The following is a 20,160-nucleotide window of genomic DNA, read 5'->3' on the forward strand; positions in this document are numbered from 1 at the left end:
AAATCCAGAAGAGACACTCTTCCACTCCTGTGACACACTATTGGTGCTAATTATTAATTTAGTGCAACTTCACATTTTTCAAATTTTCAGCTTACACTTTGGTGTTATTTTTACGATACATCAGAATAAAGTATACTTTATCAATATTTTTACTTGAAAGAGATGAATATCAGAAATTTGACATGGTTCAGTCTAATATCTAAAGAATTTCTGTGAAAATATGTAATTCTTCTCATATATAATATTCTATTAATATGATACTGCAAAAACTTATTGTTTTTTCTTTATTTCTAGCATTAAAGCTTTAGTTATCTTTCCATTATGTTTTGACCAACATAATTAAGCCACTTCTCATGAAATTATCCAATGAATTATTTCGAATGAATTTTATTTGTTTTTACTTTATCATGGACAAGTCATTCGCCTTGGTTTTAAAGGACTGATTTTATGTAGAAACAGCTCCAGTGATGCCGGGTAGAAAAGGTGTTTGTAGGCAGGAGTCCCAGAGCGTTTTCAGATGGCCAAAAGGCCACTTTGTGAGCTGGAGGACATGGCAGAAAGTAATGTTCTGAGTGTTCTCATTTCCTGCCCTCTCCCCAAGGGAACCACAGATATCGTAAAAGGTCCTGGAGTGAACTTCTCTGTATCTCAGAATAATCCTCTTTGACTTCTTTTCCCAAGGAAAACTAAGAGCACGGTTTTCATTCATCACAATGTTGATTTCTAGTCCTTTCCTAAGAACTTTTTTAAAAAATAAAGATCCAAATATAAAATCCAAATATTTCATTATGGAATTTTTCAGATAAATCCTTTTGTTCCTCTTGCTGACTCTTCCCCCACCTCTCACCCACCCTGTACTTTTCTGACTTCATGTCCTATGCATCTCCCCTCACTTCCTCAATATTTGTTGCTCCTTCTTAAGGTGTCTGAGTCAGTTTCCTAGTCTGTGTATCTTCTGACACTCACCCTTACGCACCTCCATGCAAACATTAAATATTAGGACATGCATATGAGAAAAAAACATTCATTTTTAAAATCTTTTTAAATCCAGGTGACCTCATTTAGTGTAAAACTTTACAGCTATTAACAGAGTAAACAGTCTACTAGGTGGGAGGAATACTTCACCAGCTTTGTTTCAGACAGGGATTAATATCCAGCACATAGAGAATGGAGAAAGCTAAGCAAACAAAAGAACCTGAAATGCCTTTCAATAAATGGGTGAATGAACCTGAGACACAGTTCTATAATGATAAAATGATTAATAAATATATGTATTAACTTTCTTCATATAATTTATTTTGATCATATTTTCCCTTCCTCTAACTCTTCCTGGTCCCCTTATCTCCCTCCACACTCAACTTAATCTGGGTTCAGAAATGCACCCTGTCCCAAAAACATTGATGGAAAGGGGTTGAGAAAGACCAAAAGTCAAACCCTGGCCCTCACATGCATAGAGAAGGGCACATTCCCCTACATGTACACTACACATATGTATCCATCACATGCACTCCCTTATGTGTGCACTACACATATGTATCCATCACATGCACTCCCTTATGTGTGCACTACACATATGTATCCATCACATACGCTCCCTTATGTGTGCACTACACATATGTATCCATCACATACGCTCCCTTATGTGCACACTACACATATGTATCCATCACATGCACTCCCCTACATGTACACTACACATATGTATCCATCACATACGCTCCCTTATGTGTGCACTACACATATGTATCCATCACATACACTCCCTTATGTGCACACTACACATATGTATCCATCACATGCACCCCTTGTGTGCACACTACACATATGTATCCATCACATGCACTCCCTTATGTGTACACTACACATATGTATCCATCACATACGCTCCCTTATGTGTGCACTACACATATGTATCCATCACATACGCTCCCTTATGTGCACACTACACATATGTATCCATCACATGCACTCCCCTACATGTACACTACACATATGTATCCATCACATGCACTCCCTTATGTGTGCACTACACATATGTATCCATCACATACGCTCCCTTATGTGCACACTACACATATGTATCCATCACATACGCTCCCTTATGTGCACACTACACATGTGTACACATCACATACGCTCCCTTATGTGTGCACTACACATATGTATCCATCACATACGCTCCCTTATGTGTGCACTACACATATGTATCCATCACATGCGCTCCCTTATGTGTGCACTACACATATGTATCCATCACATGCACTCCCCTACATGTACACTACACATATGTATCCATCACATGCACCCCTTGTGTGCACACTACACATATGTATCCATCACATGCACTCCCTTATGTGTGCACTACACATATGTATCCATCACATGCACTCCCTTATGTGTGCACTACACATATGTATCCATCACATACGCTCCCTTATGTGCACACTACACATATGTATCCATCACATACGCTCCCTTATGTGTGCACTACACATATTTAACCATCACATACGCTCCCTTATGTGCACACTACACATATGTATCCATCACATGCACTCCCTTATGTGTGCACTACACATATGTATCCATCACATGCACTCCCTTATGTGTACACTACACATATGTAGTCATCACATACGCTCCCTTATGTGTGCACTACACATATGTATCCATCACATGAACTCCCCTACATGTACACTACACATATGTATCCATCACATGCACTCCCCTACATGTACACTACACATATGTAACCATCACATACGCTCCCTTATGTGTGCACTACACATATGTATCCATCACATACGCTCCCTTATGTGCACACTACACATATGTATCCATCACATACGCTCCCTTATGTGTGCACTACACATATGTATCCATCACATACGCTCCCTTATGTGTGCACTACACATATGTATCCATCACATACGCTCCCTTATGTGCACACTACACATATGTATCCATCACATACGCTCCCTTATGTGTACACTACACATATGTATCCATCACATGCACTCCCCTACATGTACACTACACATATGTATCCATCACATACGCTCCCTTATGTGCACACTACACATATGTATCCATCACATACGCTCCCTTATGTGTGCACTACACATATGTATCCATCACATACGCTCCCTTATGTGCACACTACACATATGTATCCATCACATACGCTCCCTTATGTGTACACTACACATATGTATCCATCACATGCACTCCCTTATGTGTGCACTACACATATGTATCCATCACATGCACTCCCTTATGTGTACACTACACATATGTAGTCATCACATACGCTCCCTTATGTGTGCACTACACATATGTATCCATCACATGCACTCCCCTACATGTACACTACACATATGTATCCATCACATGCACTCCCCTACATGTACACTACACATATGTAACCATCACATACGCTCCCTTATGTGTGCACTACACATATGTATCCATCACATACGCTCCCTTATGTGCACACTACACATATGTATCCATCACATACGCTCCCTTATGTGTGCACTACACATATGTATCCATCACATACGCTCCCTTATGTGTACACTACACATATGTATCCATCACATGCACTCCCCTACATGTACACTACACATATGTATCCATCACATACGCTCCCTTATGTGTGCACTACACATATATATCCATCACATACGCTCCCTTATGTGCACACTACACATATGTATCCATCACATGCACTCCCCTACATGTACACTACACATATGTATCCATCACATGCACTCCCTTATGTGCACACTACACATATGTATCCATCACATGCACTCCCCTACATGTACACTACACATATGTATCCATCACATACGCTCCCTTATGTGTGCACTACACATATGTATCCATCACATACGCTCCCTTATGTGTGCACTACACATATGTATCCATCACATACGCTCCCTTATGTGTGCACTACACATATGTATCCATCACATACGCTCCCTTATGTGTGCACTACACATATGTATCCATCACATGCACTCCCTTATGTGCACACTACACATATGTATCCATCACATGCACTCCCTTATGTGTGCACTACACATATGTATCCATCACATACGCTCCCTTATGTGTGCACTACACATATGTATCCATCACATGCACTCCCTTATGTGTACACTACACATATGTAGTCATCACATACGCTTCCTTATGTGTGCACTACACATATGTATCCATCACATGCACTCCCCTACATGTACACTACACATATGTATCCATCACATGCACTCCCCTACATGTACACTACACATATGTAACCATCACATACGCTCCCTTATGTGTGCACTACACATATGTATCCATCACATACGCTCCCTTATGTGCACACTACACATATGTATCCATCACATGCACTCCCCTACATGTACACTACACATATGTATCCATCACATGCACTCCCTTATGTGCACACTACACATATGTATCCATCACATGCACTCCCCTACATGTACACTACACATATGTATCCATCACATACGCTCCCTTATGTGTGCACTACACATATGTATCCATCACATACGCTCCCTTATGTGTGCACTACACATATGTATCCATCACATACGCTCCCTTATGTGTGCACTACACATATGTATCCATCACATACGCTCCCTTATGTGTGCACTACACATATGTATCCATCACATGCACTCCCTTATGTGCACACTACACATATGTATCCATCACATGCACTCCCTTATGTGTGCACTACACATATGTATCCATCACATACGCTCCCTTATGTGTGCACTACACATATGTATCCATCATATGCACTCCCTTATGTGCACACTACACATATGTATCCATCACATACGCTCCCTTATGTGCACACTACACATATGTATCCATCACATGCACTCCTTTATGTGTGCACTACACATATGTATCCATCACATGCACTCCCCTACATGTACACTACACATATGTAACCATCACATACGCACCCTTATGTGTGCACTACACATATGTATCCATCACATGCACTCCCTTATGTGCACACTACACATATGTATCCATCACATACGCTCCCTTATGTGCACACTACACATATGTATCCATCACATGCACTCCCTTATGTGCACACTACACATATGTATCCATCACATACGCTCCCTTATGTGCACACTACACATATGTATCCATCACATGCACTCCCCTACATGTACACTACACATATGTATCCATCACATACGCTCCCTTATGTGCACACTACACATATGTATCCATCACATACGCTCCCTTATGTGTGCACTACACATATGTATCCATCACATGCACTCCCTTATGTGTACACTACACATATGTAGTCATCACATACGCTCCCTTATGTGTGCACTACACATATGTATCCATCACATGCACTCCCTTATGTGTGCACTACACATATGTATCCATCACATGCACTCCCCTACATGTACACTACACATATGTAACCATCACATACGCTCCCTTATGTGTGCACTACACATATGTATCCATCACATGCACTCCCCTACATGTACACTACACATATGTATCCATCACATACGCTCCCTTATGTGTGCACTACACATATGTATCCATCACATACGCTCCCTTATGTGCACACTACACATATGTATCCATCACATACGCTCCCTTATGTGTGCACTACACATATGTATCCATCACATGCACTCCCCTACATGTACACTACACATATGTAACCATCACATACGCTCCCTTATGTGTGCACTACACATATGTATCCATCACATACGCTCCCTTATGTGCACACTACACATATGTATCCATCACATACGCTCCCTTATGTGTGCACTACACATATGTATCCATCACATGCACTCCCTTATGTGTACACTACACATATGTATCCATCACATGCACTCCCTTATGTGTGCACTACACATATGTATCCATCACATGCACTCCCCTACATGTACACTACACATATGTATCCATCACATACGCTCCCCTACATGTACACTACACATATGTAACCATCACATACGCTCCCTTATGTGTGCACTACACATATGTATCCATCACATGCACTCCCCTACATGTACACTACACATATGTAACCATCACATATGCTCCCTTATGTGTGCACTACACATATGTATCCATCACATGCACTCCCTTATGTGTGCACTACACATATGTATCCATCACATGCACTCCCCTACATGTACACTACACATATGTATCCATCACATACGCTCCCCTACATGTACACTACACATATGTAACCATCACATACGCTCCCTTATGTGTGCACTACACATATGTATCCATCACATGCACTCCCCTACATGTACACTACACATATGTAACCATCACATATGCTCCCTTATGTGTGCACTACACATATGTATCCATCACATACGCTCCCTTATGTGCACACTACACATATGTATCCATCACATGCACTCCCCTACATGTACACTACACATATGTATCCATCACATGCACTCCCCTACATGTACACTACACATATGTATCCATCACATGCACTCCCCTACATGTACACTACACATATGTATCCATCACATGCACTCCCCTACATGTACACTACACATATGTATCCATCACATGCACTCCCCTACATGTACACTACACATATGTATCCATCACATACGCTCCCTTATGTGTGCACTACACATATGTATCCATCACATATGCTCCCTTATGTGTACACTACACATATGTATCCAAAGTTTTTTAATCTTATGTGATCACATTTGTCAATTCTTGCAGCTAATTCCTTGGCTGCCATTCATGTTTGCAACCGCTCTCTTCATAACCACTTGGAATGGAACTGTTGTTGTTGCATTGCTCGAGACAATAGTGAAGAACACTCTTAAAATAGGTCCTCTTTTATGAAGTAGCCATAAATAAAGATATTCATTCTACTGTTAGATGAAGCTACTTGGTCCCTTGCCACAGATAAGCTAGGTGTTTGAATATTATTGCTCTTTTAAATTTTTAAGTTTAAACTTTAGATTTTGGCTAAATTTTAGGCAAATTAATCTCCAGTCTGTTTTCACTTATTAAAGATAAGAAACTAGCAGTCTTCATACTACTCAGGAGAAGGAGTCAGAAAAGCAAGCGTAGTTATTTTCAGAAGTGAGTCGAAATGCTAAGGAGAGGGGAAGAAGAAGAGGTTGCTAGCTTGTCTGCTAAAGCAGAAGGAAGTCCTCTTAGCTGCGCTTGTCTAGAAAAATCTCTTCCCTAAAAGACAGGAGGAGTGAGTGAGCATATTAGCAGGCCTTTTTAAATGTGTGAGCACAGTTTAGTCTGTGAAACCATGAGAAATCTTTGATCAACTTCTTCCAACAATTGTCAGGTATTTGCCAAGGAGGTTCCTTCACATTTAACCTAGTTTCCTTCAGCAAGATACATATAATCCTGTTCACTTAAAGAAAATCTTGCTCACAAATCCCCCACTCAATGCTAAGATGAATGGAAATTCTTCAGAGGCGTACATGTGCCAGACACATTTAGATGAAGCACACATGAAACATTCTACTGTCAGACAGCAATGTCTACTTCCTTCCAACAGACCAACTAGGTGGTTGGATACCAATACTCTTTTAAATATTAAAAATAATCTAAAGCTTAAATGACAGACTTTACTAATACTTTTAGACAAATTAATCTCCAGTATGCCTCATAAAACAAGGTATAACCATTTTTTTTTAAAATCTCGTAAAAGATTGTTTGAATGAGCAAGTTCCAAGCTCCCAGTTTCTGTGGTAGTTACTCCATTTTATATTTCTGCTATAATCCATTAAAGACACTGGCTGATTTATTCTCAAAAAAGTTGGTTAATTCACCCAACATGAATGCCTTTAAACATAGGAACATTAGTAAAAGGGCTAGGAAAAAAGTCTAAGGCTAGGTTAATAGATGTTGCTTCCAAGAACAAAGATACTCATCTGAGTTTTATGTCAGAATAACTACAGAAATCTTCCATATTCCAGAGGTAGGTATCCTGGAACAGATGATACACAGGCAAATGTTTAATTTAATTGTAAAACATTCACATATATGTTACTATTTTCCATAAGACCACATCAAGTTTCCAAAATCATGATGAATTTGCCAGTTATTCAGCCAAAAAGGAACTGCTCAGATCCATTTCCAAAGTGTGTTGTTATGTAGCCACACAAATTTATTTGGATCGTTCTAATGTTTCATTTATTTTTTTCCAATGGAAATTTATGACCCCCCCCCTATTAAATGACGAAGCACTGCAGAGGATAAAAGCAAATGTGATCTATCTGGGAAACTAGAGGCTCTGAATAAGATTTACATAACTGGACAAAAATCCACGAGCAAGGAAGAACACAGGGGCCTGGGGAGGAGACTGGGGAGGGAGCTCAGCGTATAAAGGACACAGGGCCTGGCGAGGGGCTTCTTAGGTGAAGAAGTTGTGGTCCAAGCCTAATAATCTGAGTTCAGATCTCCCAAATCCAAGGGAAAGCTGTGGCTGTATGCTGCAGGAGCTGCTTCCGCTCCTTCAGCCAATAGACGTTAAGATACCATCCCACTTGGGCATGGTCTCGTTTGCTTTAAAAAGCAGAGGTAGCCATGAGCTGGCTCTCTTGCTTCTGACTCCATTTCCCTCTCCTAGGCTCCTTTCCTGATCACGCAGAGGGCTGTCGTCTAGGACTGTGATCTGTAAGTTTTTTCCCTTTAAATAGATAACTGTTCTATTAATCATAATTCCAAACTGGTGTGAGATTGTTTGTGACTTATGCCTTCAGCTGTAACTGCCTCTAACCCCAGTCCTGGGGCCAGAGATAGTTCAATACGATGGACTGACAGGCCAGACAGACAAGTCATAATTGTTAGCTCTGAGCTCAGAAATGCACCCTGTCCCAGAAACATTGATGGAAAAGGGTTGAGAAAGACCAAAAGTCAAACCATGGCCCTCACATGCATAGAAAAGGGCACATTCCCCTACATGTATACTACACATATGTAGCCATCACATACGCTCCCTTATGTGTATACTACACATAAGTATCCATCACATGCACTTATCTGTGTGTACACTACACATATTTATCCATCACATGCGCTCCCTTATGTGCACACTACACATATGTACTCTTCACACACACTCTTCTATGTGTACACACACATATGTACTCTTCACACACACTCTTCTATGTGTACACACACATATGTACTCTTCACACACACTCTTCTATGTGTACACACACATATGTACTTTTCACACACACTCTTCTATGTGTACACACACATATGTACTCTTCACACACACTCTTCTATGTGTACACACACATATGTACTCTTCACACACTCTTCTATGTGTACACACACATATGTACTCTTCACACACACTCTTCTATGTGTACACCACACACACATATGTACTCTTCACACACACTCTTCTATGTGTACACACACATATGTACTCTTCACACACACTCTTCTATGTGTACACACACATATGTACTCTTCACACACACTCTTCTATGTGTACACCACACACACATATGTACTCTTCACACACACTCTTCTATGTGTACACACACATATGTACTCTTCACACACACTCTTCTATGTGTACACCACACATATGTACTCTTCACACACACTCTTCTATGTGTACACACACATATGTACTCTTCACACACACTCTTCTATGTGTACACACACATATGTACTCTTCACACACACTCTTCTATGTGTACACACACATATGTACTCTTCACACACACTCTTCTATGTGTACACACACATATGTACTCTTCACACACACTCTTCTATGTGTACACACACATATGTACTCTTCACACACACTCTTCTATGTGTACACACACATATGTACTCTTCACACACACTCTTCTATGTGTACACACACATATGTACTCTTCACACACACTCTTCTATGTGTACACACACATATGTACTCTTCACACACACTCTTCTATGTGTACACACACATATGTACTCTTCACACACACTCTTCTATGTGTACACACACATATGTACTCTTCACACACACTCTTCTATGTGTACACCACACATATGTACTCTTCACACACACTCTTCTATGTGTACACACACATATGTACTCTTCACACACACTCTTCTATGTGTACACACACATATGTACTCTTCACACACACTCTTCTATGTGTACACACACATATGTACTCTTCACACACACTCTTCTATGTGTACACACACATATGTACTCTTCACACACACTCTTCTATGTGTACACACACATATGTACTCTTCACACACACTCTTCTATGTGTACACACACATATGTACTCTTCACACACACTCTTCTATGTGTACACACACATATGTACTCTTCACACACACTCTTCTATGTGTACACACACATATGTACTCTTCACACACACTCTTCTATGTGTACACACACATATGTACTCTTCACACACACTCTTCTATGTGTACACACACATATGTACTCTTCACACACACTCTTCTATGTGTACACACACATATGTACTCTTCACACACACTCTTCTATGTGTACACACACATATGTACTCTTCACACACACTCTTCTATGTGTACACACACATATGTACTCTTCACACACACTCTTCTATGTGTACACCACACATATGTACTCTTCACACATGACAGCAGAGCAAAGGAAAAGATATATAGTTGCTTACCCCATAAACTTAATATTTTGATTAGTTGTAAACAGAGACTGTACTTTTGTTTCCCAACCTCCCAGCCATGAATAATCACACAGAAACTATATTAATTACAACATGGCTGGGCCAATGATTCAGGTGTATTTCTAGCTCTTAAATCTTAACCCATTTCGATTAATCTGTGCATCTGCTCAAGGCTCTGGCCTACTGGTAAGGTTCTTGCTTCTTTTCCTTCAGCACTATATGGCATCTCTCTCACTTCACCTACTTTATCTCTATATATCTCTTCCAGTCTGGTGATATGCTGCCCTGCCATAGGCTGAAACAGCTTCTTTATTAATAAATAGTAATAAAACATATTCACAGAACACGGAGTGGAATCCCACATCAATTACTGTCACATGAAAGAGAAGTAATTTTGTATTAAATAAATTTATACTATTGTTCAAGATGAAATGCTTTAATTTGCATCAGTTTTAAAGAATAATACAAAACATCTTTCCCTTTAATTGAAAGAAGAAGCATGCTTGGTTTTTATCCTATTTTTAGCCAAAAAAAAAAATACTCAAATTCTCCCACCCCTGTTTTTTTGGGGGGTGGGGATTGAAACAGAGTTTCTCTGTGTATCCCTGGCTTTCCTGGGATTTACCTTGTGGTCCAGACTAGTCTAGAACTCACAGAGTTATGCCTGCCTCTTCCTCTCTGAGTGCTGGAATTAAAGGCTTGTGCCACCATCCCAAGGCTCAATTTCTTATATTCAACAATCTGTCAATATCCTTCTCGTTTGGTGATGGTTCTCTAATGGGTGGCCAGGAAACATTTATAGAAAATTAATAATTCCAATAGAAAAATCAGAGATACTTTCAGGCTATTGTGAAAATTTATCACAAAATAGATACATAGTTTCTGAAATATACATGAAACAAAATATTGATATACTCTATGTAATCATTGCACAACTTTGTTTTGAAACAACAAATGAATTAACAATCCTCCATTATAAATTGGAAATACAACAATGGAAAATGACAGCCAAGTTTTCATTTTTAATTATACTATGTTCAAATATCCTAATACCTAATCTACAGTTACTAGGAATGATATTAATAACAGTAAAGAAAGGAAGATAGGTAATATTTACTGAGTTTGTATATATATATATGAATACACAAATATACATACATACACACATTTACATACATATGTAATATTCACTGAGTATACATATATGCATACATATATGTTATATGTATAGTTAAATAGAAAGCATATCTTCTTTTTTCTTGGTATTAATTTCCCAAGTTTCGGATGATAAGAGGGGTATAGGCAGGTCCTAGAAAGGCTTCTGAGAAGGCATATCCACACTGAGACCATGCTGTACTTAGAAGTCCCAGCTGGAAGAAAAGAACTTTACTCTGCATACATCAATCTCTCCACAAGGCAAATGAGGGACTTTTGTACCAACAACAGCCAGAGAGAGACTTGGTAGGAATACCACAAGACTGTTTCTAGGCACAGTTACCCTTGTATGGCACCTCAAGTTGCCACCATTGGCAGTGCCATTTTACAGATAAGGAAGGGCTCAGAAAGTTTGCGGACCTTTCACAGAGTATCATCATACATGGAAAGGAAGAGTGGAATTATGCAAACTACCCGGGTTTGGGTCTCTGCTCAGCTACTGTGATCCTGAATTCTCTGCACTCCAGTTTCCTCTTCTTTCAGGTGGACTGAAGACATCGCCTACAATGTGGTATTGATGTAGGATTAAATAACTTAATATTTCTAAGACGTTTTAAGCAATTTGAAGTATGCATATTTCAAATAGTGAAGGTTTGATGAAGGATAAGGTCAGCTGCATCCGTCTGTGTTCTTAGTTCATGTTCACTAGGCTGTCCTTTAATACGTGAACAGTAGTGGATATGATAGCAAAGAACTGGAAAGGATCTCAGTGATCACGAATGACCGAGAAGGGAAGAAAATAATTAACAGCAAGACTTAATTTGATTCCTAAGTACAGTTGCAATAGCATCCTAACATACAAATTTTACACGTTGACAGTAATGCTAACTTTAAAATATGTAACAAAGGGTAAAAGAATGTAAACCCCACTCAATGGAATACTCTCAAAGACCCTACATGGAAAGAACTTCTGTGACAAAGAAATGCTATATTCGTACATGTCTGAAATATATTGAATTTGCTCTGGCTTCCCTCATTTCATAGGGACATGTGGAACATATTGAACAATGAATGGGTGCATTTAAAGATTATTAAAGAACTAAGTACAAGGGGTTCCTGTCATTGAAGAAAAGCTGGGCCAGACACACAAACCTTAATTCATTGAAAAGACAGCTAGTATGGACACTACTACATTTGATCCGTCAACATGATAATTTCCTACTTTGGATATTAGCATTTCTTAATTAAGCTTGCTTCACTATATGAAATCTTTATGCTCATCCTTTCACAAAACCATGAACCAAATTATTTTAAATATATACGAGAGGACTAAAACTTTGCAAAGCTGCATGGAAATTTAATAATGGTAGGATTCCTGAAAATATTTACACCCCAACACCGTGTCTATAATGACTCTTCCAGACAAATAGAAAATCCAGAATTTTACACAGGGTATTTGCACTATATTAAATAACAAGCATGAGTATTTTTTAGATATTATCTCCAAGACAGTTGTGGGATTTGTTAAATAAATGTACATTTGAAATCATTAAGCTTTATTCATAATTCTATTCAAAAGTACTATAGTTTTAAAAAAATGTAGAGATGAAAATATTTAATTCTTTTATAAGACAAATTTTTATACATTCTTGTTTTTTTGGCAAAATAGTCTTTTTCAGCCTATTATGTTTTTGAGATGCTGGGTAAAGGATTTGCCCCACCCCTGACCCCCATAAGCCCACACCACCCTCCCACACAAACTCGACTTCCCCTTTGACCTCAGGAGACCCAGAAATCTGTTTCTCATTTGTAACTCTTCCTTTACCTAACTTGCAAGATTTTTTAACAGATCTACTCCTTATATCTCCTGACTGAGCAAGATGGGAAATTTATTAAAGTCTCATATACTGCAGGAGAACATATGGGAATCCGTAGAGAAGATACTGAATTAGGTGTTGTATCCATTTGTTAATCCAACACAAAGATAGTTAAAAAAAGAACAATGACAGCTCTTATGTCTTTTGTTAAGTGTCATATAAGTGGCAAGGCTATGTGAGGGTTACTGTTATTCTCAAGTTTGCTCATAGAGATGTTAGTAACAGACATTGGAACCAAATGAGTGAACCAAGAAAATATTTCCTACATACTTCAAGAATTATTCATCAACAATTTGCCATAGGGAAATAAAGTAAAATCAATTGTATCATTATATATACATGTATAATAAAAACATGAATTTAATATACACATATAAATACACATGCTTATCTGTTTACAAAAGCTATATGTATGGTTTCATTTTTCACTTGATGAGAAGATACCTTAGAGGAGCACTTATTTTTAAAACAAATTAGTGGTTAAATTTGATTTTCTTGTCAGATGGTCGTTTGCAAATATTTAACTGGGATAAAATACATAATGAAGGATGATTTTACTCTTCAAGCCTTTACAATATTGTGAACTGAAGGATAAAATGCATTAAGATTCTGCTCTGGGGATTATGTCAATATATATTTTCACTAATAAAATATGTTTTAAGAAATTATGCATTCTCTGCGCTGCTAGCAGATTACTGCTCTATTTCCCCCCTCAATTTGTTTGCATATAAACGAAAGATACTTTAAAAAGGAACTCTTCAGTGGAGATTGTTGGAACAGGTTCTTTGCATGGTATGCAGTGTGGACCTTATAGCCCATCTGATAAATGACAACGGATTAAAACCATGATTTTGACTGAAATGTCACGCAAAATCTAGATCTCCCTTCAGCTACTGAATACAGTGAGACAACTTCTTTATTTTCAAAATAAGACCTCATTTTAACTTCAGTTTGATTTTTGATATGAGAACTTTAAATGTTTTATTTATTTTTTTATTGGTAAATGTCTGTCAGGGGTTGGGAAGTAAACACCTATTCAGGCACCTGCAGAGGACTGAAGAGGGCATTGGGTCCCCTGGAGTTGGAGTTATGAATGGATGTGAGATGCTTCCTTTAGGTGTCAGATTATGAACCCATGTCCTCACTCCTTACCACTGAGCTATTGAAATGAGAGCTTTTGGAAGCTCTCTTTAGCTAACCAGTTTAATCTCTGATTACTCATGCTATGTCTATCCACAAATATTTGGAAACATCATATATGAACACATAGTTATTATTATTATTATTATCATTATTATTTCTCAATCTAGAACCAGAAAAGTTTTTATGCTATAAAAAATTGATATCATTATACAAACTGTGGTAGTTCAGGACAGTTAGTTAAAAAATAATCCATGTCTAATGCAAGGCATGATTAAGTAAGAACGTGTACAGCAGCCGGGCGGTGGTGGCGCATGCCTTTAATCCCAGCACTCAGGAGGCAGAGGCAGGCGGATCTCTGTGAGTTCGAAACCAGCCTGGTCTACAAGAGCTAGTTCCAGGACAGGCTCGAAAGCCACAGAGAAACCCTGTCTCGAAAAGTCAAAAAAAAAACATGTACAGCAAAATAAAAAATGGCAAAATAAATAAGTTGCTTCCATCAGTTACCAGATTAACTAATCAGAAATCAGAGGACTCCTTGGGTCAACTACTTGTTGAGACATTGCCTAAGGTTGATCCCATTATGGTTCAAGATTAGTGATGGACAGAACGGAAGAGTACAAAGGAAAGGAGACTGTACACGACTGAGCAGACTGCCAAGATTTAGTGGTTGACTGGAAATAACAGCTGAACTTTTGTATTTCTATAAAGTGCCTCTGAGATTAGTTATGAAATAGAAAAACTAATATTAGTGGGGACAGGAAGAAAGACGGCACTCTCACCCCAAAGACAGGTGAACGCTGGAGAGCTTAGAGATGGAGAGGAAGAACAATACAGTGACAGAAGGCAAAGTAGAGGCTCCTGTCTTGGGGAAGAGTGGGCAAGCAATGACTGAGACTCAAATGCTGGTCACATATGAATCACATATGAGAAGGCATAAAACACAGAGAAAGTCAAGGCATTGTTGAATGCTATTCAAAAATAACAAACAGGTAATAAGACCAAAGAACCATTTTAAGGTTAAAAAAAAAAAGCAGAAGCTGGGCGGTGGTGACGCACGCCTTTAATTCCAGCACTCGGGAGGCAGAGGCAGGCGGGTCTCTGTGAGTTCTAGGCCAGCCTGGTCTACAAGAGCTAGAGCCAGGACAAGCTCCAAAGCTAATGAGAAACCCTGTCTTGAAAAACTAAAAAAAAAAAAAAAGCAGAATGGGTTACTAGCTAAGAAAACGGGAGAAGAATCAGAGACTGGGTCATGGAAACTGCGGTGGCATGGTAAGAGTAAACAAAATGATAGTACGGAATCACATGGTGGGATCTAAACAGATACACTTTACCATTGCAGGAAGAGATTCTGGAAGTACGGGAAATAGGACATCTATGGAATCAAGTTGAAGAATAAGGAATGATAAAGAGAAGGGAACATGATGTTAACAGGATAATCATGTATTGTGATTTCAGTTTTCTTTGTGTTTACGATGACAAGGAGTTATGAAATTTTAAATCCTATGAAACTGTAGGTTAAATCTCTTCTTAAGGTTTCCAAACTTTAACATTCATACTTAGAGTATTAATTGATTTAGTCAAAATTAAGTTCTCTCGTGTAACCTAAGTGGAATTTATCTTCATAAAACTCTAGGTGACTTTAGATCACTTAAGGACATTGCCACTTATTTTTTATTGTTAGAATTTTTTAATTTTATCTCAGAAGTTGACCAATATACAGAAAGATAAAAACTAATGTGTCTATACCTATACAGTTTAAGAGAGAGTAATTCTAAAAGACAAACTATTATTTCTCAAAAGACCCATAAATATAAATATTATTTCCAAATGTTTTTTTTGTAAAGGTGTGAATACTTAGCACACTCATTTTCTCTGTTCTGAGCATGTAAAAGTTTTCTGCCTAGCAAACATATTTATCATTTAGACGTGAACATTTTTCATAATAACCATAGTCTTCTGGGACAGTCAACAGTTTCTCCGTAAAAATTAACTGCTCATAGAGGCGCCGTTGCTCTCTGGACTTGGTGATACATTGTGGTGCCAGCACAGTTAAATGAACACATTTCCCTAAGTGGTTATGTGTGCTTCCAGAATCCTGTGCACATAAATCAGGATTGCACACTATTGTCATCATTATCTTTTCCCCATTTCCTCCATAATTGATTCATAATGGCATTACATACTGATACTGCCTCAAAACTCTGCAAACTGGAAATGACTTGGGAATTACTATGGCTAGTGATGGACAGGGAGTGTTCTGAAGCACAGAGCTTCAAATTTAATATTTACTGGATGCATTGTGCATCCAGCCATCAGCTACCACACTAGAACTACAAAGAATGCGAAACATACCGATACTGGTCTACAAGGAACCACTTATGAGCACATTCTATTCACTTCAGTCTAAGGATGATATCATTGTCCAGGATGCTTCCATCCACTTTAATTATCAGTGAATGGTATCCTGATTGCCATGGGTCAGCCGCGCTTGGCAGGGCATGGAAGAGAGTCTGAATTCTTGAACATTGCTTAGTAGCTCAAACTGTAACGGAGGATTGCTTCCACAATAAAGCAGCATTGTTTCGGAGGCAATCTTCAGCTTGTGATTAATGAGGTGGTGGATGAGGAACATATGACGGCTTCCAGGTTTGTTCCAGCATTTTTCTTAACCTCAGCCGGAGCCAGAACTGTCAGTGCTCATGACAAGATGACCAGATAAAGTTTCACCTGTGCGCGGGGATCTTGACTACAATTTACATTTTCCAAAACTTCCAAGAAGCACAGCTCTTATGAAAAGCCAATTTTTTTTGCTTCCTTCCAAAACCTTAAAAAACAAATGGGATTGTAAATCTCTGAGGGCGAAAAAGGGAAGAGTGCTTTGCACTCTTGGAACTCTGAGAAGTAAGTGAGGGCTGATTAACAGGGTGGCAGTGTGGCCCAGAAGCTGCTACATGAGAAAGTTAAAAAAAACACTAATATTAAAAAAAATCTTTCCCAAAAAATGGAATGAATCTGAGAAACACAGTCATTCAAGAATTTGAAATCTACAGTCTTCAATGAACAGGTTTCAACTGATACGTTGAGTTCTATTATCGTACTCCTTAACATTATTGAGATTAAAGACTGTCTCATCAAACCTAGATGCTGGCTAGTGCTTAGTACTGAGTATTGTAGGATCCTTGTCATCTGTTTGCGTAAGTGTCAGGCTACCAACAGGCACTACTCCTGTATTCTCATGTTATGATAGGTTCTCTCAATAGTTCACCAAGGAAGAGAGCTCACAATATACCTAACATGGATTTTAAAAATGAGAATTAGACAAGAAGCTCATAAAAGGAATGGTCTGCACTTAAAATCAGATGTGTATAATTAGCAATTTTTTAAAGTCAGTTTTGCATCTATGAAGTGAAAACATAGCATTGAATATAGCAGTTCTTTTTCGTCGCCCTGGAACGCTTTTAGAACTAAAAGAAACCCCAAATGTCACAAAGGTTCAATACTGAGTTTATGCATAATAAAATAAAATGCATAGCCAGACTGAGAAAGGTCACATTGTTCTCTATTTGTGGAAATAATCCCACATTGCAGTTGATTCAATCATTATTTTTATGGGCCTGGAGAAATTCCTCAAACACCAAGGCCAAGGCAAAAAAGAAAAAAAAGTTTATTTGTGTTTAATGCTAACAGAGGGTTAGAGTACATAACAGTAGAAATAACAGGTGGCAGACATGGTGGCTAGAATTGGTAGCTGAAACCACATCTCTAACTACAAGCAGGAAAACTAACAGAAAATAGAATGAGATGTTTGAAACCTCGAACTCTGCTGGTCCTGATCAACACCTCTCAAATCTTCCCAAAAATGTCCATCAGCTGAGAACGAAGTATTCAAATGCCTGAGACTTATAGAAAATGTCTTACTTGAATCAGCAAAGCATATAAACACATACACACACATATAAGCTTCACGCTCTCCTGCATACATATATGCACACACATGGACAAATAGGTAACACTGGGAATCTTTAAATAGTGGGGTGGAATAGTGTCACAATTCCAATCCTAGGTCTTAGAGGCTGAGGCAGAAGGAACATGGTTCCAGGTCACCCAGGGCAGAAGGAGTCTTTGTCTTATCAAGAAAATAGAAGAGTTCTTATACTCAAATCTACACTTTTGTTTGTTTGTCTTATTTAGGTTTTTCTAATGCCAGACATACTTGTAGTCTAAAAGTCAGAAAGTTATTTGAAATTCATGGTTTAAAGAAAATTGAAGTAACAGTCTCAGAAAGACCAATAACGGCAATAACATATATACCCTTGTGAATCTGAGCCACATACATGATCCATATGCCCGAAAAATTACAGAGATGCATAATATTTTCATTACTAAAAGTTTAAGGAATAAAATGTCCTATAAACATAAATAATTGTTTTATAGGTAAGATCTAAACATATGTATCCTTTCATTTCTGAGAGGCTCAATGATTAGCTCTGGAGTTGGGCTGATTTCAACTAATCAGGCCAGAGAATTTAATAATTCCGTCAAATGCAATGCTGGATCTATATTAAATTCCAGAGGCGAAGACTCACTTTAGGATGAAGCAAATTGACAAGATCTCGTCATGTTATAAGACACATACTGAAGTAGAAATGCAATTTCACTTCATGAATGACTTTATCCTCTGTGTCATAGATTAACTTCCTAATCAAGAATGCTTGATGTCAGAGGAAGCCGAGTGTGTGAAGGAAAGGGTATGGGAGCCAAGGAGACCATGTTCCAGAGGAAAATTTATGGTTTCAAAGATTTCTTGAGGTCATAGCAACACAAAAATCGATTATGTCATTCTTGACATTTTGTTATAACCATAACTTCCATGAGAAAGTCAGCCTCAGATGATGTTCTTTCCATAAATGTCTTCATGCATATCGTATAAGAAGTTTAATTAGGCTGGATATGGTTTATGTGGTGGTTGTTCTTTTACCTTGTTCTGTGAACGGTTAGTATATCTACAGCACTGTATATTCAATTACGTCCTTTTGAAGATGAGAAGAATGATGAAGAACCAGGTTGTGCACATTTGTTCCCTTTCTCCTTCCTCTTCCTCTTTGGACCTTTCTCTGTAGCTGTGTGTTAGCCTGAGCTTGTAGTGTTTGCTTCTTTCATGCTTGGAGAGGACTCAATAAGACTCTGTCGGCTGGATTTCGGACATTTGAAATGTCTTTGCAAGTATTTTGAAACATGTGTGAACTGAAACA

The 20,160-nt window shown here is 38.5% G+C and overlaps 1 protein-coding gene across 1 annotated transcript in view; it reads right to left on the minus strand.

Moving 5' to 3' along the window:
- The window catches only part of Agmo (alkylglycerol monooxygenase), a 262,696-nt gene that overhangs the window by 183,754 nt on the left and 58,782 nt on the right, over positions 1–20,160 (minus strand). The window lies entirely within an intron of this gene.

This window comes from Microtus pennsylvanicus, chromosome 14, assembly GCF_037038515.1.
Source record: "Microtus pennsylvanicus isolate mMicPen1 chromosome 14, mMicPen1.hap1, whole genome shotgun sequence".
Taxonomy (NCBI): Eukaryota; Metazoa; Chordata; class Mammalia; order Rodentia; family Cricetidae; genus Microtus; species Microtus pennsylvanicus.